This window comes from Chiloscyllium punctatum, chromosome 29, assembly GCF_047496795.1.
Source record: "Chiloscyllium punctatum isolate Juve2018m chromosome 29, sChiPun1.3, whole genome shotgun sequence".
Taxonomy (NCBI): domain Eukaryota; kingdom Metazoa; phylum Chordata; class Chondrichthyes; order Orectolobiformes; family Hemiscylliidae; genus Chiloscyllium; species Chiloscyllium punctatum.
The window spans coordinates 11421505-11443003 of NC_092767.1; the positions used below are offsets into that span (position 1 = coordinate 11421505).

At 43.9% G+C, this 21499-nt stretch overlaps 8 non-coding genes across 8 annotated transcripts; all 8 read left to right on the forward strand.

Annotated features, from left to right (window-relative positions):
* The first annotated feature begins 2583 nt into the window (after positions 1-2583).
* Positions 2584-2656, forward strand: trnar-ucg (transfer RNA arginine (anticodon UCG)). The gene has a single exon. It is a non-coding gene; the product is annotated as a tRNA-Arg (tRNA).
* A 1425-nt stretch (positions 2657-4081) lies between these two features.
* trnas-aga (transfer RNA serine (anticodon AGA)) lies at positions 4082-4163 on the forward strand. The gene has a single exon. It is a non-coding gene; the product is annotated as a tRNA-Ser (tRNA).
* A 2128-nt stretch (positions 4164-6291) lies between these two features.
* trnar-ucg (transfer RNA arginine (anticodon UCG)) lies at positions 6292-6364 on the forward strand. Its single transcript has one exon. It is a non-coding gene; the product is annotated as a tRNA-Arg (tRNA).
* A 1417-nt stretch (positions 6365-7781) lies between these two features.
* Positions 7782-7863, forward strand: trnas-aga (transfer RNA serine (anticodon AGA)). The gene has a single exon. It is a non-coding gene; the product is annotated as a tRNA-Ser (tRNA).
* Positions 7864-9990: 2127 nt separating this feature from the next.
* On the forward strand, positions 9991-10063 carry trnar-ucg (transfer RNA arginine (anticodon UCG)). Its single transcript has one exon. It is a non-coding gene; the product is annotated as a tRNA-Arg (tRNA).
* Positions 10064-11480: 1417 nt separating this feature from the next.
* On the forward strand, positions 11481-11562 carry trnas-aga (transfer RNA serine (anticodon AGA)). The gene has a single exon. It is a non-coding gene; the product is annotated as a tRNA-Ser (tRNA).
* A 2127-nt stretch (positions 11563-13689) lies between these two features.
* Positions 13690-13762, forward strand: trnar-ucg (transfer RNA arginine (anticodon UCG)). Its single transcript has one exon. It is a non-coding gene; the product is annotated as a tRNA-Arg (tRNA).
* A 1417-nt stretch (positions 13763-15179) lies between these two features.
* On the forward strand, positions 15180-15261 carry trnas-aga (transfer RNA serine (anticodon AGA)). The gene has a single exon. It is a non-coding gene; the product is annotated as a tRNA-Ser (tRNA).
* Positions 15262-21499: the final 6238 nt, after the last annotated feature.

Genomic DNA, 21499 nt, shown 5'->3' on the forward strand with positions numbered 1-21499 from the left:
AATGTATGGATTAATTTCGGTTATCTATTCAGCAAGGGCAAGTTGGATTGCGGGATTTGTTTCCATGCTCGACAAGTCTGAGATGCTCCAGCCACCGGCACCGGTTTGAATACACCATTTGCAAAAAACCGCATGATGTTTGTTACTCAGTCAGCGAGCTTGGCTATTTTGTTTGGAGGGTGGATGAGCCTAACCGATCCAGAGATGATGGTTTTCCGGATATTTCCTGCCAATGACCATTCTTCTTGACACTTTCCCAAGTTCACCATCAAAGATTTTGGCTGAAGAAAAATACCTCACATATCGCATTACCCACTTTGCTCTCCAGCGAATCCAAAAACTGACAGCTCTTATCGGGGAACAGAATCAAAACTGAAAAGGCAGTACCATGATCAGACACACCGAAGCTGAAGTGCTGTCTGTGAGGCACTGTGAGTCGTCTCTGACATGAACTGCTCGCACAAATAACAGCGAGGCAATTCCAAACCTACTGGAGATTTAGTGTGTTGCCAAGTCCCAGAAAGTGCTCAAGTATCATAAAACAAAACACAACAACGAACCATTAAAAGTGAACATTTCCAAGTATATCCGTGATTAAATTCGGCCATTAATGCACCGGTGCCCCCATCTGATCCAGAGAGCCAATCACCTTTCTCCCTCACCTGGACAGTAATGAAGGAAATGAAAGCATAGCAACGTTTCACATCGCGATTGCCCACCTTTTCGCCACAACATCAAAAAACGGCGAACAGATTCAATGCAGGATCTTCTTTCGAAATAACGGTGAAATAACTATGTCTATTCACTTTCAGAGTAAACAGGGAACAACGCAAGTTTTCTGGAATATGAATAACCAACATAGACTACTTTGGTCCCAGATTCTACTGATGCACAGACTTTCATATGAAAAGGTACCTTGGGTGATTGCCCTACACCCAGAAATCTTCTGGCTGCCTTCTGTTTGCCCTGTCAGATTAACCTTGTGCTGCTCTAATCGAATTTGTAGTTCTTGCCATTTGTCCGTATTGCTACTAGGGATAGCTGGTCGTGGAAACTCGTGAATGCCACACAAATTCTTTGCCAAAATTGGATAGTCCCACAACGTGATTCGCAGTGCACAAACTTTGCAATGAGTATATGCCACACGGCAAGTTAAAACGCACGCTTCCATTTATTAAAGTAAGTTTCTAGGAACTGACAGCCAGATTCCTCCTTACACTCGGAATTATGACAACACATAAACCAACAGCCTCTCTCAGAGACAAGTGACCAATGCCCATCTTGTGCCGGACAAACGTAGTTGACAAGATTGCACGCAGGGACTGCACAGAAAACTATAGAGGAGAAGCAGACAGACGACTATCGAGCCGCATTCATGCAGTTCAGTTACCCTGTAAACCCCATGCACAGCTGTTCCTTGCAGGGACACACAGGGATCTGAGTGTCTCTGACTCCAGGACTTGGATCTCGGATTATATGACCGTCTGCAGCACTGGTTACTTCCTTGTGTGAGGTACCTCCCGATGGAACATATGTAACACACGATAGTTTATTGAGAAATACATCCAAAATAGTACCCAAGAGACGTATTTCTGTTGTGTTTCTCGTCCTGTTCCGGAAATGACATCCAGCATTGCACTTATTGTGTGCTTCCTGACGGTTTGGTGCATGCTTCCGTGATCGCATTGTGTGCAGTAACCTTCGTTTTAGCTGCAATTACGTGTGTTTGAAACCCAGGATCACCGGCCTCTATTTTGTTTTCCTCTTCTCGTGCGCAATTGCAATACAGTAAACGATCAATTAATATTGGAAAATGACATACACAGGCGTGTGAAAAGCCCAGTTTCCGTGGCAATTATGCAATGGTTAGAGATTACTTTGATTCAGGAGATAAGGATGGAAAGTGTGTTTGGGTAGAGATGAGGAACATTGAGGAAAGAGGAAACCAGCCGGTGTGGCTGACAAGAACACTAACAGTAAACACAGTGTTTAAAAAAAAGTAGAGGAAAAAAAACCGCCTGTGAATGATAAAAGAAGGCAAGAATTATGGGAGACATTCATTTCCCTTCTTCCTCTCCTGTTTGAATTGGAAGAAACTTTGAAGAAAAACAATCAAAAAGTCATATTTGCCCATCGAACAACGTGCGCTGTACCTTGGTCATTGATTACTGTAGATTAGAATACTTACAATGTGCAAACAGGCCCTTCGGCCCAGCAACTCCACACCGACCCGCCCGAGACCAAATGCATTCCTCTCCTTTAACCCCGTCAATTTAGCACGGCGATTTCAACTAACCGGTACATTTTTGGACCGTGGGACAAAACCAGAGCAAGCGTACGCAGCCACGGGGACAACGTGCAAACTCCACACATTAAGTTCCTCGAGGCGGGAATTGACCCTGACTCTGTAGCATTGTGAAACAGCAGCGCTTACGATGGTATCAGCGTGAGATGGGACTTATTTTCCTCTTTAATTGGGAAAAATCTCTGTCATTGTGAGCATCTGGAAAGATCGGTTCCTTCGCCAGAAAAAGAAATGAATATGTAATTAAACTTTGTTTGTTTCATGTGAGCGTGTCTCTTGCGCCAGTGGCGTAATGGATAACGCGTCTGATTTCGGATCAGAAGATTGTAGGTTCGAGTCCTACCTGGCTCGAGGGGAATGTCTGACTTTAACCGTGCCCCACGTTGACGCTCCCCTGTGATGTCCTGTCGCTTCCGTGCTTCCACATTTGAAACTTGCATTTGTGCTATTATCCATTTCAAATTCCAGCTCACCACAACGGAGACCTCTGTTGCTTTGGGGGTATCTTTCTGTGTGTCTCCCTTTGTTGGTGAAAATGAGCATAAGTTCCTCAAAAGAGTTACAAGTCGCTGTGCAAAGGTCACACATCTGCCCCATTATTGTGCCATTTAAGAACACAGGATAAAGTCATTGACATTTGCACTGGGAACATTAGAACACACGAGACTTTGGGCCAAAGTTGGAAACTGCGACTGGAATGATTGGCTCTCTGATTAGCCGCGATGCACACAGGTGGAATGGCCTTTTCCCACTTTCTAAATCTACGAAGACAAGTTGAAAATAATCTGCAAGGAAAATGTTCATAAAGGGTGTTTTATTTACACCAAATACGACAGTATCTGTCGCCTTGTCTTGTTATTTACTTGTGAGGATTCCATACTCTCAGAACCGTGGCCCGGATCGTATTCCGGCTCATGGAATGCTGGTATTGTTCAGCTAACATGTCGGTGTACCAGTACTTCTGCCGATTTTCCGATGCTAGCAGGTCATTGGTTTTGTCCAAAACATTATGAATGTTAACATAATACGAATAGCTGCAGTTGCTGGAAATCTGAGCCAAAAACGAAAATTGTTTGCGGAACGCAGAAAGACTGGCAACAGAAACATCGACTTTCCTGCTCCTCGGATGCTGCTGTGCTTTTCCAAAATTTTCTGATCTAAAATCAGGTTTCCAGCATCTGCAGTCCTCACTTTTGCCTAGTTCCTTCAGTGCCGCTGGTTCCCAATTCAAGAACTCCATCTCTAGCGGTTTCATGTCTGTACCTCCATGCTGTCGAGTTGAAGAGTGAAGAAAAGTAACTCACACCCTCCATCTCTGGGTTAATTAGGGGCTGAAAGTGAATCGTATCACATTGAAGTGTATCTACAAGCGACTTAATCTCTGTCTTTTATTGGGAACCATCTCTTTCATTGTAACCATCAGGAAAGACCATTTCGTTCGCTAAAAAGAGAAATGAATATGTCACTAACCTTTGTTTGTTTCATGGCCAAGAATACTCAGATCAATAGCTCCCTTGATTACCTCTGCTGGTCATGTTCGCAAAGAGGTCTAGCAAATTGCCAAGTGTGATTTTCCTTTCAATAAATAATGTTGAACCAATTTTGCTGCAAATATCTTGTCCTAACTTTGTGCTTTTCTTCTTTTACATTGGTGTCTCGCACCTTACAAATGACAGCAAAGGTATGAATGGAGATGGAAACATGTAACTCAAGTCAGCGGCAGCTTTCAATGAGATCACGGCTGATTTGGTCAATGCTCAGGGAGCGGTGCTGTCTGTAGTCATGGCCGAGTGGTTAAGGCGATGGATTAGAAATCCATTGGGGTTTCCCCACGTAGGTTCGAATCCTGCTGACTACGTTATGAACGCTTTCCTGCTGGAACTATTCAAAGTTCAGAAAGCCTGTTTTGCAAACCAGGCCTGTAATTTGATTAGACTTGAGAACCTCGAGTTCTTCATCAGAAATGCTCCACATTTAAAACATGATCTCTGTTTCTCTTTCCAGATACACTTCTCGACACATCGGGTTCCTGCAGTTGTTATTGAACGCCCTGAGCAGAAGTGCTGCTTTTCATTAGATTCCTTTCATCCCTTGTCCTCTGTTCTCTGACTCTGGTCATTGGCAACACTTCCTCCTGCTCGTCAGAGTGCTCCTTCCCCACCGCTCCCTCTCCCATCATTTACAAATGACCGCAGGAAATTGCGACTTAACCATCTTTGTTCCAAAGTGAAACTCACCAGCCGAGGAACTCTCTCCACCAAACGGGACTTCTCATCCCTGGACATGGTGCAAGCCAGAGGATTGTGAAGAGTTACTGTGAAAATATTGTCAGTTGGCAGTTGGAAAAATGATGAGGAAGCAAACCATATAATTTAGGCTCCAGCTTTGGAAATCTTGAGAAACCCTTTGGGAAAATGAATCATAGGAGATACAAGAAGTGTAAATTGTCAGTCCGAGAAGAGGAAGGGACATTGACTCTGATCTTCTCGGCACAGGAACTGATCTGAGACATTGAAAGAATTCTCGCTCCCGTACGCGATGAATACAAACTTCATCTGGACTGTGGGATAATGAAAAACTCTGGAACACTCAAGAGAGTATCCAAATATTTAATGAGATCACTACAGTACGAGTACTATAGATGGGTCAGTTTTTGTCCACTGTGTGCGGGAGGGCTTCCTGACACAGTATGTAGACATGCCTTCAAGGGAAGAAGCCACTTTCGATTTAGTACTGGGTAATGAGCCTGGCCAGGTTTTAGATTTGGAAGTAGGTGAGCACTGTGGAGACAGCGATCACAATTCTCTCAGGTTTACTTTCGTGATGGAAAGGGATAGGTGTACTCCACGGAGCAAGAGTTTTAGCTGGTGGAAGGGAAATCACGATGCAATGAGGTAAGATTTAGGAATCGTAGAGTGGGGTAGGAAACTGTAGGGGGTGAGCACATTAAAAATGTGGAGGTTATTCAAGGAAAAGCTCCTGTGTGTCCTAGATAAGTATGTACCTGTCAGGGAGGGAGTAAGATATAGAACGCGTGAGCCTTGCTTTACTAAGCTAGTGGAAACCCTGGTCAAGAAGAACAAGAAGTCTTATGTTCGGAGAAAACGTGAAAACTCAGTTCGAGCGCTCGAGGGTTCCAACGATATCAGGAAAGACCTAAAAAGAGAGCTGAGAAGAACCAGGAGGAGATATGAGAAGTTGTTGGCAGATAGGATCAGGGTTAACCCTAAGGCTTTCCATAGGTATGTGAGCACTAAAAGAATGACGAGAGTTAAATTTGGGACAATCAAGGATAATAGTGGGAAGTCGTATGTGGAGTCAGTGGAGATAGAGGAAGCACTAAATAAATATTTTTCGACAGAGTTCGCTATAGATAATGAAAATGTTGGCGAGGAAGATAGAGAGATACTTGCGTCTAGACTAGAAGAGATTGAGGTTCACATGGAAGAGATATTAGAAATACTGCAGAGTGTGAAAATAGATAAGTCAGCTGGGCCGGACGGGATCTATCTGATGTTGTTCAGCAAATGCACGACAGGAAGGTACAAATCAAGCTGATGCTAACAACGGCTCGTTTTGAGCCGCTAATTTGCAGTGAAGTGGCGGCGCCAATAAAAGGTGTCACGCAGCTCGTCTAATTCCACATCCTGAGCTCGAAATGACCAGATGTCTCTCGCAGAGTTTCGGCAGGGTCTTGCTTCGACGACACCATGACACGTTTTCACTGGAGTGGATCATGAAATCGCGTCGGGACTGCGAATAAAACGATGGAAACTTCCAGCAGAGAAGGAGGCGACACCGAAGCAGGCAGCTGAGGACAAATGTTTCTCCTTTGCCAGTGAAAGTCACTGCTTCACAAATTGGAAACTTCGAAGTGAAGCAGTGTTGGTGATTTTCTTCGCTGCTTGTTCACCTTTTTAATTCTGATTCCGTGAAAGTCCATGGCATTACATATCGACATTCTGCCAGCGGTGAGCGCGTCTGTTGGGCCAGTGGCGTAATGGATAACGCGTCTGACTTCGGATCAGAAGATTGTAGGTTCGAGTCCTACCTGGCTCGAGGGGAATGTCTGACTTTAACCGTGCCCCGCGTTGACGCTCCACTGTGATGTCCTGCCGGGACTTCGCTTCTGTGCTTCCACATTTGAAACTTGCATTTGTCCTATTATCCATTTCAAATTCCAGCTCACCACAACGGAGACCTCTGTCGCTTTGGGGGTGTCTTTCTGTGTGTCTCCCTTTGTGGGTGAAAATGAGCATAAGTTCCTCAAAAGAGTTACAAGTCGCTGTGCAAAGGTCACACATCTGCCCCATTATTGTGCCATTTAAGAACACAGGATAAAGTAATTGACATTTGCACTGGGAACATTAGAACACACGAGACTTTGGGCCAAAGTTGGAAACTGCGACTGGAATGATTGGCTCTCTGATTAGCCGCGATGCACACAGGTGGAATGGCCTTTTCCCACTTTGTAAATCTACGAAGACAAGTTGAAAATGTTCATAAAGGGTGTTTTATTTACACCAAATACGACAGTATCTATCGCCTTGTCTTGTTATTTACTTGTGAGGATTCCATACTCTCAGAACCGCGGCCCGGATCGTATTCCGGCTCATGGAATGCTGGTATTGTTCAGCTAACATGTCGGTGTACCAGTACTTCTGCCGATTTTCCGATGCTAGCAGGTCATTGGTTTTGTCCAAAACATTATGAATGTTAACATAATACGAATAGCTGCAGTTGCTGGAAATCTGAGCCAAAAACGAAAATTGTTTGCGGAACGCAGAAAGACTGGCAACAGAAACATCGACTTTCCTGCTCCTCGGATGCTGCTGTGCTTTTCCAAAATTTTCTGATCTAAAATCAGGTTTCCAGCATCTGCAGTCCTCACTTTTGCCGAGTTCCTTCAGTGTCGCTGGTTCCCAATTCAAGAACTCCATCTCTAGCGGTTTCATGTCTGTACCTCCATGCTGTCGAGTTGAAGAGTGAAGAAAAGTAACTCACCCCCTCCATCTCTGGGGTAATTAGGGGCTGAAAGTGAATCGTATCACATTGAAGTGTATCTACAAGCGACTTAATCTCTGTCTTTTATTGGGAACCATCTCTTTCATTGTAACCATCAGGAAAGACCATTTCGTTCGCTAAAAAGAGAAATGAATATGTCACTAACCTTTGTTTGTTTCATGGCCAAGAATACTCAGATCAATAGCTCCCTTGATTACCTCTGCTGGTCATGTTCGCAAAGAGGTCTAGCAAATTGCCAAGTGTGATTTTCCTTTCAATAAATAATGTTGAATCAATTTTGCTGCAAATATCTTGTCCTAACTTTGTGCTTTTCTTCTTTTACATTGGTGTCTCGCACCTTACAAATGACAGCAAAGGTATGAATGGAGATGGAAACATGTAACTCAAGTCAGCGGCAGCTTTCAATGAGATCACGGCTGATTGGGTCAATGCTCAGGGCGCGGTGCTGTCTGTAGTCATGGCGGAGTGGTTAAGGCGATGGATTAGAAATCCATTGGGGTTTCCCCACGTAGGTTCGAATCCTGCTGACTACGTTATGAACGCTTTCCTGCTGGAACTATTCAAAGTTCAGAAAGCCTGTTTTGCAAACCAGGCCTGTAACTTGATTAGACTTGATAAACTCGAGTTCTTCATCAGAAATGCTCCACATTTAAAACATGATCTCTGTTTCTCTTTCCAGATACACTGCTCGACACATCGGGTTTCTGCAGTTGTTATTGAACGCCCTGAGCAGAAGTGCTGCTTTTCATTAGATTCCTTTCATCCCTTGTCCTCTGTTCTCTGACTCTGGTCATTGGCAACACTTCCTCCTGCTCGTCAGAGTGCTCATTCCCCACCGCTCCCTCTCCCATCATTACAAACGACCGCAGGAAATTGCCACTTAAGCATCTTTGTTCCAAAGTGAAACTCACCAGCCTAGGAACTCTCTCCACCAAACGGGACTTCTCATCCCTGGACATGGTGCAAGCCAGAGGATTGTGAAGAGTTACTGTGAAAATATTGTCAGTTGGCAGTTGGAAAAATGATGAGGAAGCAAACCATATAATTTAGGCTCCAGCTTTGGAAATCTTGAGAAACCCTTTGGGAAATGGAATCATAGGAGATTGAAGAAGTGCAAATTGTCAGTCCGAGTAGAGGAAGGGACATTGACTCTGATCTTCTCGGCACAGGAACTGATCTGAGACATTGAAAGAATTCTCGCTCCCGTACGCGAGGAATACAAACTTCATCTGGACTGTGCGATAATGAAAAACTCTGGAACATTCAAGACAGTATCCAAATATTGACTGAGATCACTACAGTACGAGTACTATAGATGGGTCAGTTTTTGTCCACTGTGTGCGGGAGGGCTTCCTGACACAGTATGTAGACATGCCTTCAAGGGAAGAAGTCACTTTCGATTTAGTACTGGGTAACGAGCCTGGCCAGGTTTTAGATTTGGAAGTAGGTGAGCACTGTGGAGACAGCGATCACAATTCTCTCAGGTTTACTTTCGTGATGGAAAGGGATAGGTGTACTCCACGGAGCAAGAGTTTCAGCGGGTGGAAGGGAAATCACGATGCAATGAGGTAAGATTTAGGAATCGTAGAGTGGGGTAGGAAACTGTAGGGGGTGAGCACATTAAAAATGTGAAGGTTATTCAAGGAAAAGCTCCTGTGTGTCCTAGATAAGTATGTACCTGTCAGGGAGGGAGTAAGATATAGAACGCGTGAGCCGTACTTTACTAAGGAAGTGGAAACCCTGGTCAAGAAGAACAAGAAGTCTTATGTTAGGAGAAAACGTGAAAACTCAGTTCGAGCGCTCGAGGGTTCCAACGATATCAGGAAAGACCTAAAAAGAGAGCTGAGAAGAACCAGGAGGAGACATGAGAAGTTGTTGGCAGATAGGATCAGGGTTAACCCTAAGGCTTTCCATAGGTATGTGAGCACTAAAAGAATGACGAGAGTTAAATTTGGGACAATCAAGGATAAGAGTGGGAAGTCGTATGTGGAGTCAGTGGAGATAGAGGAAGCACGAAATAAATATTTTTCGACAGAGTTCGCTATAGATAATGAAAATGTTGGCGAGGAAGATAGAGAGATACTTGCGTCTAGACTAGAAGAGATTGAGGTTCACATAGAAGAGATATTAGAAATACTGCAGAGTGTGAAAATAGATAAGTCAGCTGGGCCGGACGGGATCTATCTGATGTTGTTCAGCAAATGCACGACAGGAAGGTACAAATCAAGCTGATGCTAACAACGGCTCGTTTTGAGCCGCTAATTTGCAGTGAAGTGGCGGCGCCAATAAAAGGTGTCACGCAGCTCGTCTAATTCCACATCCTGAGCTCGAAATGACCAGATGTCTCTCGCAGAGTTTCGGCAGGGTCTTGCTTAGACGACACCATGACACGTTTTCACTGGAGTGGATCATGAAATCGCGTCGGGACTGCGAATAAAACGATGGAAACTTCCAGCAGAGAAGGAGGCGACCCCGAAGCAGGCAACTGAGGACAAATGTTTCTCCTTTGCCAGTGAAAGTCACTGCTTCACAAATTGGAAACTTCGAAGTGAAGCAGTGTTGGTGATTTTCTTCGCTGCTTGTTCACCTTTTTAATTCTGATTCCGTGAAAGTCCATGGCATTACATATCGACATTCTGCCAGCGGTGAGCGCGTCTGTTGGGCCAGTGGCGTAATGGATAACGCGTCTGACTTCGGATCAGAAGACTGTAGGTTCGAGTCCTACCTGGCTCGAGGGGAATGTCTGACTTTAACCGTGCCCCACGTTGACGCTCCACTGTGATGTCCTGCCGGGACTTCGCTTCTGTGCTTCCACATTTGAAACTTACATTTGTCCTATTATCCATTTCAAATTCCAGCTCACCACAACGGAGACCTCTGTCGCTTTGGGGGTATCTTTCTGTGTGTCTCCCTTTGTGGGTGAAAATGAGCATAAGTTCCTCAAAAGAGTTACAAGTCGCTGTGCAAAGGTCACACATCTGCCCCATTATTGTGCCATTTAAGAACACAGGATAAAGTAATTGACATTTGCACTGGGAACATTAGAACACACGAGACTTTGGGCCAAAGTTGGAAACTGCGACTGGAATGATTGGCTCTCTGATTAGCCGCGATGCACACAGGTGGAATGGCCTTTTCCCACTTTGTAAATCTACGAAGACAAGTTGAAAATGTTCATAAAGGGTGTTTTATTTACACCAAATACGACAGTATCTATCGCCTTGTCTTGTTATTTACTTGTGAGGATTCCATACTCTCAGAACCGCGGCCCGGATCGTATTCCGGCTCATGGAATGCTGGTATTGTTCAGCTAACATGTCGGTGTACCAGTACTTCTGCCGATTTTCCGATGCTAGCAGGTCATTGGTTTTGTCCAAAACATTATGAATGTTAACATAATACGAATAGCTGCAGTTGCTGGAAATCTGAGCCAAAAACGAAAATTGTTTGCGGAACGCAGAAAGACTGGCAACAGAAACATCGACTTTCCTGCTCCTCGGATGCTGCTGTGCTTTTCCAAAATTTTCTGATCTAAAATCAGGTTTCCAGCATCTGCAGTCCTCACTTTTGCCGAGTTCCTTCAGTGTCGCTGGTTCCCAATTCAAGAACTCCATCTCTAGCGGTTTCATGTCTGTACCTCCATGCTGTCGAGTTGAAGAGTGAAGAAAAGTAACTCACCCCCTCCATCTCTGGGGTAATTAGGGGCTGAAAGTGAATCGTATCACATTGAAGTGTATCTACAAGCGACTTAATCTCTGTCTTTTATTGGGAACCATCTCTTTCATTGTAACCATCAGGAAAGACCATTTCGTTCGCTAAAAAGAGAAATGAATATGTCACTAACCTTTGTTTGTTTCATGGCCAAGAATACTCAGATCAATAGCTCCCTTGATTACCTCTGCTGGTCATGTTCGCAAAGAGGTCTAGCAAATTGCCAAGTGTGATTTTCCTTTCAATAAATAATGTTGAATCAATTTTGCTGCAAATATCTTGTCCTAACTTTGTGCTTTTCTTCTTTTACATTGGTGTCTCGCACCTTACAAATGACAGCAAAAGTATGAATGGAGATGGAAACATGTAACTCAAGTCAGCGGCAGCTTTCAATGAGATCACGGCTGATTGGGTCAATGCTCAGGGGGCGGTGCTGTCTGTAGTCATGGCCGAGTGGTTAAGGCGATGGATTAGAAATCCATTGGGGTTTCCCCACGTAGGTTCGAATCCTGCTGACTACGTTATGAACGCTTTCCTGCTGGAACTATTCAAAGTTCAGAAAGCCTGTTTTGCAAACCAGGCCTGTAACTTGATTAGACTTGATAAACTCGAGTTCTTCATCAGAAATGCTCCACATTTAAAACATGATCTCTGTTTCTCTTTCCAGATACACTGCTCGACACATCGGGTTTCTGCAGTTGTTATTGAACGCCCTGAGCAGAAGTGCTGCTTTTCATTAGATTCCTTTCATCCCTTGTCCTCTGTTCTCTGACTCTGGTCATTGGCAACACTTCCTCCTGCTCGTCAGAGTGCTCATTCCCCACCGCTCCCTCTCCCATCATTACAAACGACCGCAGGAAATTGCCACTTAAGCATCTTTGTTCCAAAGTGAAACTCACCAGCCTAGGAACTCTCTCCACCAAACGGGACTTCTCATCCCTGGACATGGTGCAAGCCAGAGGATTGTGAAGAGTTACTGTGAAAATATTGTCAGTTGGCAGTTGGAAAAATGATGAGGAAGCAAACCATATAATTTAGGCTCCAGCTTTGGAAATCTTGAGAAACCCTTTGGGAAATGGAATCATAGGAGATTGAAGAAGTGCAAATTGTCAGTCCGAGTAGAGGAAGGGACATTGACTCTGATCTTCTCGGCACAGGAACTGATCTGAGACATTGAAAGAATTCTCGCTCCCGTACGCGAGGAATACAAACTTCATCTGGACTGTGCGATAATGAAAAACTCTGGAACATTCAAGACAGTATCCAAATATTGACTGAGATCACTACAGTACGAGTACTATAGATGGGTCAGTTTTTGTCCACTGTGTGCGGGAGGGCTTCCTGACACAGTATGTAGACATGCCTTCAAGGGAAGAAGTCACTTTCGATTTAGTACTGGGTAACGAGCCTGGCCAGGTTTTAGATTTGGAAGTAGGTGAGCACTGGGGAGACAGCGATCACAATTCTCTCAGGTTTACTTTCGTGATGGAAAGGGATAGGTGTACTCCACGGAGCAAGAGTTTCAGCGGGTGGAAGGGAAATCACGATGCAATGAGGTAAGATTTAGGAATCGTAGAGTGGGGTAGGAAACTGTAGGGGGTGAGCACATTAAAAATGTGAAGGTTATTCAAGGAAAAGCTCCTGTGTGTCCTAGATAAGTATGTACCTGTCAGGGAGGGAGTAAGATATAGAACGCGTGAGCCGTACTTTACTAAGGAAGTGGAAACCCTGGTCAAGAAGAACAAGAAGTCTTATGTTAGGAGAAAACGTGAAAACTCAGTTCGAGCGCTCGAGGTTTCCAACGATATCAGGAAAGACCTAAAAAGAGAGCTGAGAAGAACCAGGAGGAGACATGAGAAGTTGTTGGCAGATAGGATCAGGGTTAACCCTAAGGCTTTCCATAGGTATGTGAGCACTAAAAGAATGACGAGAATTAAATTTGGGACAATCAAGGATAAGAGTGGGAAGTCGTATGTGGAGTCAGTGGAGATAGAGGAAGCACGAAATAAATATTTTTCGACAGAGTTCGCTATAGATAATGAAAATGTTGGCGAGGAAGATAGAGAGATACTTGCGTCTAGACTAGAAGAGATTGAGGTTCACATAGAAGAGATATTAGAAATACTGCAGAGTGTGAAAATAGATAAGTCAGCTGGGCCGGACGGGATCTATCTGATGTTGTTCAGCAAATGCACGACAGGAAGGTACAAATCAAGCTGATGCTAACAACGGCTCGTTTTGAGCCGCTAATTTGCAGTGAAGTGGCGGCGCCAATAAAAGGTGTCACGCAGCTCGTCTAATTCCACATCCTGAGCTCGAAATGACCAGATGTCTCTCGCAGAGTTTCGGCAGGGTCTTGCTTCGACGACACCATGACACGTTTTCACTGGAGTGGATCATGAAATCGCGTCGGGACTGCGAATAAAACGATGGAAACTTCCAGCAGAGAAGGAGGCGACCCCGAAGCAGGCAACTGAGGACAAATGTTTCTCCTTTGCCAGTGAAAGTCACTGCTTCACAAATTGGAAACTTCGAAGTGAAGCAGTGTTGGTGATTTTCTTCGCTGCTTGTTCACCTTTTTAATTCTGATTCCGTGAAAGTCCATGGCATTACATATCGACATTCTGCCAGCGGTGAGCGCGTCTGTTGGGCCAGTGGCGTAATGGATAACGCGTCTGACTTCGGATCAGAAGTTTGTAGGTTCGAGTCCTACCTGGCTCGAGGGGAATGTCTGACTTTAACCGTGCCCCACGTTGACGCTCCACTGTGATGTCCTGCCAGGACTTCGCTTCTGTGCTTCCACATTTGAAACTTACATTTGTCCTATTATCCATTTCAAATTCCAGCTCACCACAACGGAGACCTCTGTCGCTTTTGGGTTGTCTTTCTGTGTGTCTCCCTTTGTGGGTGAAAATGAGCATAAGTTCCTCAAAAGAGTTACAAGTCGCTGTGCAAAGGTCACACATCTGCCCCATTATTGTGCCATTTAAGAACACAGGATAAAGTAATTGACATTTGCACTGGGAACATTAGAACACACGAGACTTTGGGCCAAAGTTGGAAACTGCGACTGGAATGATTGGCTCTCTGATTAGCCGCGATGCACACAGGTGGAATGGCCTTTTCCCACTTTGTAAATCTACGAAGACAAGTTGAAAATGTTCATAAAGGGTGTTTTATTTACACCAAATACGACAGTATCTATCGCCTTGTCTTGTTATTTACTTGTGAGGATTCCATACTCTCAGAACCGCGGCCCGGATCGTATTCCGGCTCATGGAATGCTGGTATTGTTCAGCTAACATGTCGGTGTACCAGTACTTCTGCCGATTTTCCGATGCTAGCAGGTCATTGGTTTTGTCCAAAACATTATGAATGTTAACATAATACGAATAGCTGCAGTTGCTGGAAATCTGAGCCAAAAACGAAAATTGTTTGCGGAACGCAGAAAGACTGGCAACAGAAACATCGACTTTCCTGCTCCTCGGATGCTGCTGTGCTTTTCCAAAATTTTCTGATCTAAAATCAGGTTTCCAGCATCTGCAGTCCTCACTTTTGCCGAGTTCCTTCAGTGTCGCTGGTTCCCAATTCAAGAACTCCATCTCTAGCGGTTTCATGTCTGTACCTCCATGCTGTCGAGTTGAAGAGTGAAGAAAAGTAACTCACCCCCTCCATCTCTGGGGTAATTAGGGGCTGAAAGTGAATCGTATCACATTGAAGTGTATCTACAAGCGACTTAATCTCTGTCTTTTATTGGGAACCATCTCTTTCATTGTAACCATCAGGAAAGACCATTTCGTTCGCTAAAAAGAGAAATGAATATGTCACTAACCTTTGTTTGTTTCATGGCCAAGAATACTCAGATCAATAGCTCCCTTGATTACCTCTGCTGGTCATGTTCGCAAAGAGGTCTAGCAATTTGCCAAGTGTGATTTTCCTTTCAATAAATAATGTTGAATCAATTTTGCTGCAAATATCTTGTCCTAACTTTGTGCTTTTCTTCTTTTACATTGGTGTCTCGCACCTTACAAATGACAGCAAAGGTATGAATGGAGATGGAAACATGCAACTCAAGTCAGCGGCAGCTTTCAATGAGATCACGGCTGATTTGGTCAATGCTCAGGGGGCGGTGCTGTTTGTAGTCATGGCGGAGTGGTTAAGGCGATGGATTAGAAATCCATTGGGGTTTCCCCACGTAGGTTCGAATCCTGCTGACTACGTTATGAACGCTTTCCTGCTGGAACTATTCAAAGTTAAGAAAGCCTGTTTTGCAAACAAGGCCTGTAATTTGATTAGACTTGAGAAACTCGAGTTCTTCATCAGAAATGCTCCACATTTAAAACATGATCTCTGTTTCTCTTTCCAGATACACTGCTCGACACATCGGGTTTCTGCAGTTGTTATTGAACGCCCTGAGCAGAAGTGCTGCTTTTCATTAGATTCCTTTCATCCCTTGTCCTCTGTTCTCTGACTCTGGACATTGGCAACACTTCCTCCTGCTCGTCAGAGTGCTCCTTCCCCACCGCTCCCTCTCCCATCATTTACAAATGACCGCAGGAAATTGCGACTTAACCATCTTTGTTCCAAAGTGAAACTCACCAGCCTCGGAACTCTCTCCACCAAACGGGACTTCTCATCCCTGGACATGGTGCAAGCCAGAGGATTGTGAAGAGTTACTGTGAAAATATTGTCAGTTGTCAGTTGGAAAAATGTGTATGAAGCAAACCATATAATTTAGGCTCCAGCTTCGGAAATCTTGAGAAACACTTGGGAAATGGAATCATAGGAGATTGAAGAAGTGTAAATTGTCAGTCCGAGTAGAGGAAGGGACATTGACTCTGATCTTCTCGGCACAGGAACTGATCTGAGACATTGAAAGAATTCTCGCTCCCGTACGCGAGGAATACAAACTTCATCTGGACTGTGGGATAATGAAAAACTCTGGAACACTCAAGACAATATCCAAATATTGACTGAGATCACTACAGTACGAGTACTTTAGATGGGTCAGTTTTTGTCCACTGTGTGCGGGAGGGCTTCCTGACACAGTATGTAGACATGCCTTCAAGGGAAGAAGCCACTTTCGATTTAGTACTGGGTAACGAGCCTGGCCAGGTTTTAGATTTGGAAGTAGGTGAGCACTGTGGAGACAGCGATCACAATTCTCTCAGGTTTACTTTCGTGATGGAAAGGGATAGGTGTACTCCACGGAGCAAGAGTTTCAGCTGGTGGAAGGGAAATCACGATGCAATGAGGTAAGATTTAGGAATCGTAGAGAGGGGTAGGAAACTGTAGGGGGTGAGCACATGAAAAATGTGGAGCTTATTCAAGGAAAAGCTCCTGTGTGTCCTGGATAAGTATGTACCTGTCGAGGGGAATGTCTGACTTTAACCGTGCCCCACGTTGACGCTCCCCTGTGAAGTCCTGCCGGGACGTCGATTCTGTGCTTCCGCATTTGTACAATGATCCATTTCAAATTCCAGCTCACCACGACGGAGACCTCTGTCGCTTTGGGGGTATCTTTCTGTGTGTCTCCCTTTGTGGGTGAAAATGAGCATAAGTTCCTCAAAAGAGTTACAAGTCGCTGTGCACTGGTCACACATCTGCCCCATTATTGTGCCATTTAAGAACACAGGATAAAGTCATTGACATTTGCAATGGGAACATTAGAACACACGAGACTTTGCGCCAAAGTTGGAAACTGCGACTGGAATGATTGGCCCTCTGATTAGCCGCGATGCACACAGGTGGAATGGGCTTTTCCCACTTTTAAAATCTACGAAGACAAGTTGAAAATAATCTGCAAGGAAAATGTTCATAAAGGGTGTTTTATTTACACCAAATACGATAGTATCTATCGCCTTGTCTTGCTATTTACTTGTGAGGATTCGATACTCACAGCCTCGTGGCCCGGATCGTATTCCCGCTCATGGAATACTGGTATTGTTCAGCTAACATGTCGGTGTACCAGTACTTCTGCCGATTTTCCGATGCTAGCAGGTCATTGGTTTTGTCCAAAACATTATGAATGTTAACATAATACAAATAGCTGCAATTGCTGGAAATCTGAGCCAAAAACGAAAAATGTTTGCTGAACGCAGAAAGACTGGCAACAGAAACATCGACTTTCCTGCTCCTCGAATGCTGCTGTGCTTTTCCAGCGTTTCCTGATATAAAATCAGATTTCCAGCATCTGCAGTCCTCACTTTTGCCGAGTTCCTTCAGTGCTGCTGGTTCCCAATTCAAGAACTCCATCTCTAGCCGTTTCATGTCTGTACCTCCATGCTGTCGAGTAGAAGAGTGAAGAAAAGTAACTCACCCCCTCCATCTCTGGGGTAATTAGGGGCTGAAAGTGAATCGTATCACATTGAAGTATACCTACAAGCGACTTAATCTCTGTCTTTTATTGGGAACCATCTCTTTCATTGTAACCATCAGGAAAGACCATTTCGTTCGCTAAAAAAAGAAATGAATATGTCACTAACCTTTGTTTGTTTCATGTCCAAGAATACTCAGATCAATAGCTCCCTTGATTACCTCTGCTGGTCATGTTCGCAAAGAGGTCTGGCAAATTGCCAAGTGTGATTTTCCTTTCAATAAATAATTTTGACTCAGTTTTGCTGCAAATATCTTTTCCAAACATGGTGCTTTTGTTCTTTTACATTGGTGTCTCGCACCTTACAAATGACAGCAAAGGTATGAAAGGAGATGGAAGCATTTAACTCATCATGTCAGCGGCAGCTTTCAATGAGATATCGGCTGATTTGGTCACTGCTCAACATTGCAGCTTTGTCTGTCGTCATGGCCGCGTGGTTAAGCTGAATGATGAGAAGTTCTTTGGCGTTTCCCCACGTCGCTTCGTGTCCTGCTGACGTACGTTGTGAATGCTTTCCCGCTGGAACAATTTCTACTCGATGTTCAGAACGCTTATCTTGCAAACCAGACCGGTAATTTGATTAGACTTGGGAAATTCGAGTTCTTCATCAGAAATGTTCTGTATTTAAAGCATTATCTCTAAGAATGACGAGAGTTAAATTTGGGACAATCAAGGATAATAGTGGGAAGTTTTGTGTGGAGTCAGAGGAGATAGGGGAAGCACTAAATTAATATTTTTCGACAGTGTTCGATATAGAAATGAAAACGTTGGCGAGGAAGATACAGAGATACTTGCGTCTAGTGTAGTAGAGATTGAGGTTCACAAGGATTAGGTAATAGAAATACTGAAGATTGTGAAAACAGACAAGTCCCCTGGGCCGGATGGGATCTGTCCTAGGAACCTTCTGGGAAGCAAGGGAAGACATTGATGAGCCTTTGGAATTGATCGTCAAATCATCGTTGTCTACAGGAATAGTGCCCGTGGAATGGAGCATAGCATATGTTGTTCTCTTGTGCAAAAGGTTTCGTAGAGACAACCCTGATAATTACAGACCAGTGAATACACTGCAGTTGTTGGTAACGTGTTGGAAAAGGTTATTATAGATAGGATTTATGACCATCTCGCAAAGAATAATCTGATCAGGGACAGTCAGCACAGTTTTGTGATGGTTAGGCCTTGCTTAACGAATCTCGTTTACTTTTTTGACAAAGTGACCAAACAGGTAGATGACAGTAACCCGGTTGATGTGGTGTATATGGGTTTCAGCAAGTTGTTCGATAAGTTTCCCCACAATAGGCTTTTATACAAAATGCGGAGGAATGGAATTATGGGAGAGTTTCCAGCTTTGATCAGTAATTGGCTTGCCAACAGAAAACAGTGTTGTAGTTGATGTAACATGTTCTTCTTGGTGTTTAGGTCCTGGCGCCGTAACACAAGGGTTGGTGTTAGGTCCACTGCTGTTACATGAGATCTAACCTTGCCAATCAGTCTCCCATGGGAAACATTATTGAACACCTTACTGAAGACCGTATGGATCACATTTACTGCTCTGCCCTCATCAATCTTCTTTGTTACTTCTTCAAAAAAATTATCAAGTTTGTGAGACATGATTTCCCACGCACAAAGCCATGTTAATAATCTCGAATCAGTCCTTGCCTTTCCAAATACATGTACATTCTGTTCCTCAGGATTCCCTCCAACAATTAGAGTATTCTTGGCAGATGCAGTTTCATGTAGGGAATGCGAGGTCATATACTTTGTTGGGAAGAATCAAAAGACACACTAGTGTTAAAATCGATCGATAAAAAAAGAACTGCGGTGCAGAGGAGTCTCAGTGTTCTTATACATGAAACGAACAAAGGTTAATCACATATTTATTTCTTGCTGGCAAAACAAAGCCTTTTCTGATGCTCACAATTAAAGAGATGGTTTGCTTGAACATAGGAAAATTAAGTCACCAGTAGAGTAATCAATTACCAAGATATCCCTCGTGATGTTTTATGGGACACCTGGCGGGAGGGTGGTCCTCCAACCAATCAAAGTGAACTAGAGGCAGAACTAGACTAAACCACCTGATCACCCTCGCGCGCTGAGGAGAGTCGCTGTAATGAATGATCGGGAAGTTATGGAGCGAAAGGATACGGTAAGGAAAGAAATAAATAAACAGAGGGAAACGGGAGAAAAACTGTGTTACTGTGAGCGGAGAGGTTTTACAAACATGTTTACAAACATGGCGCATGTGCAGCCTTTCTCTGGTACAGAGTCATTGGGCAGGATTTACACAGAACACATTCACACTCAGAGTAATGGATGTTTATTTCTGGATTTGTTTCGTCATTCATTTAAATGACTTGCTGTCGTAACTGAGTTTGCATGTCATTCAAAATTGGAGGTATTGTGCATAGTGAAAAAGGTTACCTCAGGTTACAGTGAGATATTGATCAGATACGGATTAATTTAGATAAATGTGTGGTGCTGCGTTTTGGAAAAGCAAGTCAGGGCAGGACTTATACACTAGGGGAAAGTGAAGACTGCAGATACTGGAGATCAGAGCTGAAAAATGTGTTGCTGGAAAATCACAGCAGGTCAAGCAGCATCCAAAGATCAGGAGAATCGACATTTCGGGCATGAACCCTTCTTCAGGATTCCTGAAGAAGGGCTCATGTCCGAAACGTCGATTCTCCTGATCTTTGGATGCTGCCTGACCTGCTGTGCTTTTCCAGCAACACGTTTTTCAGCCCAGGACTTATACACTGAATGGCAAGGCCCTGGAGACGCTTGCGGAACAAAGAGACCTTGGACTGCAGGATCATAGTCCTTGCAAGTCAAGTTGCAGGTAGATAGGATGATGAAGAAGGTGTTCAGTATATTTTCCTTTATTGGTTAGAGCATTGAGTATAGGATGTGGGAGGTCATGTTGCTGTACAGGACATTCGTTCGGCCACTTTTGGAATATTGTGTGCAGTTCTGGCCTGCCTCCAATCAGAAGGGTGCTGTGAAACTTGAAATGTTTCAAAAAAGACTTACAAGGAAGTTGTTAGGGTTGGAGGATTTGAGCTATAGGGTGAGGCGTAAAAGGCTGGGGCTGTTTTCCCTGGAGTGCCATTGGCTGAGCGGTGATGTTATGGAGGTTTATACAATCATGAGGAGCATGAACAGGGTAAATGAACAAGATGTTTTCCCTGGAGTAGTGGTCTCCAAAAGTAGAGGACATTGCTTTAGGGTGAACGGGGCAAAAATTCAAAGGGGGCTGAAGGGCAACTCTTTCATGCAGTGAGTGGAATGAGCTGCCAGAGAAAGTGGTGGAGGCTAGTACAATTAAAACTTGTTGAAGGCATCTAAATGGACACATGATATGATTGGGAAGCGTTTACAGGGATATGGGCCAAGTGCTGACAAATGGGAATGGATTAGGTTCGGATACCTTGTTGGCATGGATGAGTTAAACCGAAGGGTCTGTGTCGGTGCTATACATCTCGATGACTGTGGGATCATAACAGCTTATACAGCTTTGCTTCATCTCTGGGCTCCCTTATGACCACTTTGTCAATATCTAGCTTGCTCAGTACCGAACAATGGGTGTATTTTTGGTGTGTTTAGTATTTTACAATTACTTTTACAGACATTTTTGTAAGTTAATTTTTCTCTGCCGCCCAGCCCCTGACCATGTGCTGCTTATTAATTTTTTTCTGGAAAATCTTTGACAGTCAAGAATTCATTTTTCCAATAAGCAAGTGTATTTTCCTTCCATTTCTGACGATCACATTCTGCACCATTTTCATTCCCTGTAATCTGTTTTGCAATCCCTGAAACATCAACTGTGTTTCTCCTTCCACAGAAACCAGTGATTAATGCCAAAGCCCTGTTGCTTGTTGAGAGGGTGATGTTTGACTTTCTTGTACAGCTGCAGTGGTGAAGGTGCTCCCACAATGTGGTTGGGTAAGAGACATTACAGAGTATTCATTACAGCAACAGTGATGATTTGAAGGTAATGTCCACATCAAGAACAGTTTGTAGTTTTATTATCCTGCTTATAATTTCACAAAAATATTATTGGGAACTTTAGACATGAGGCCAGAGAA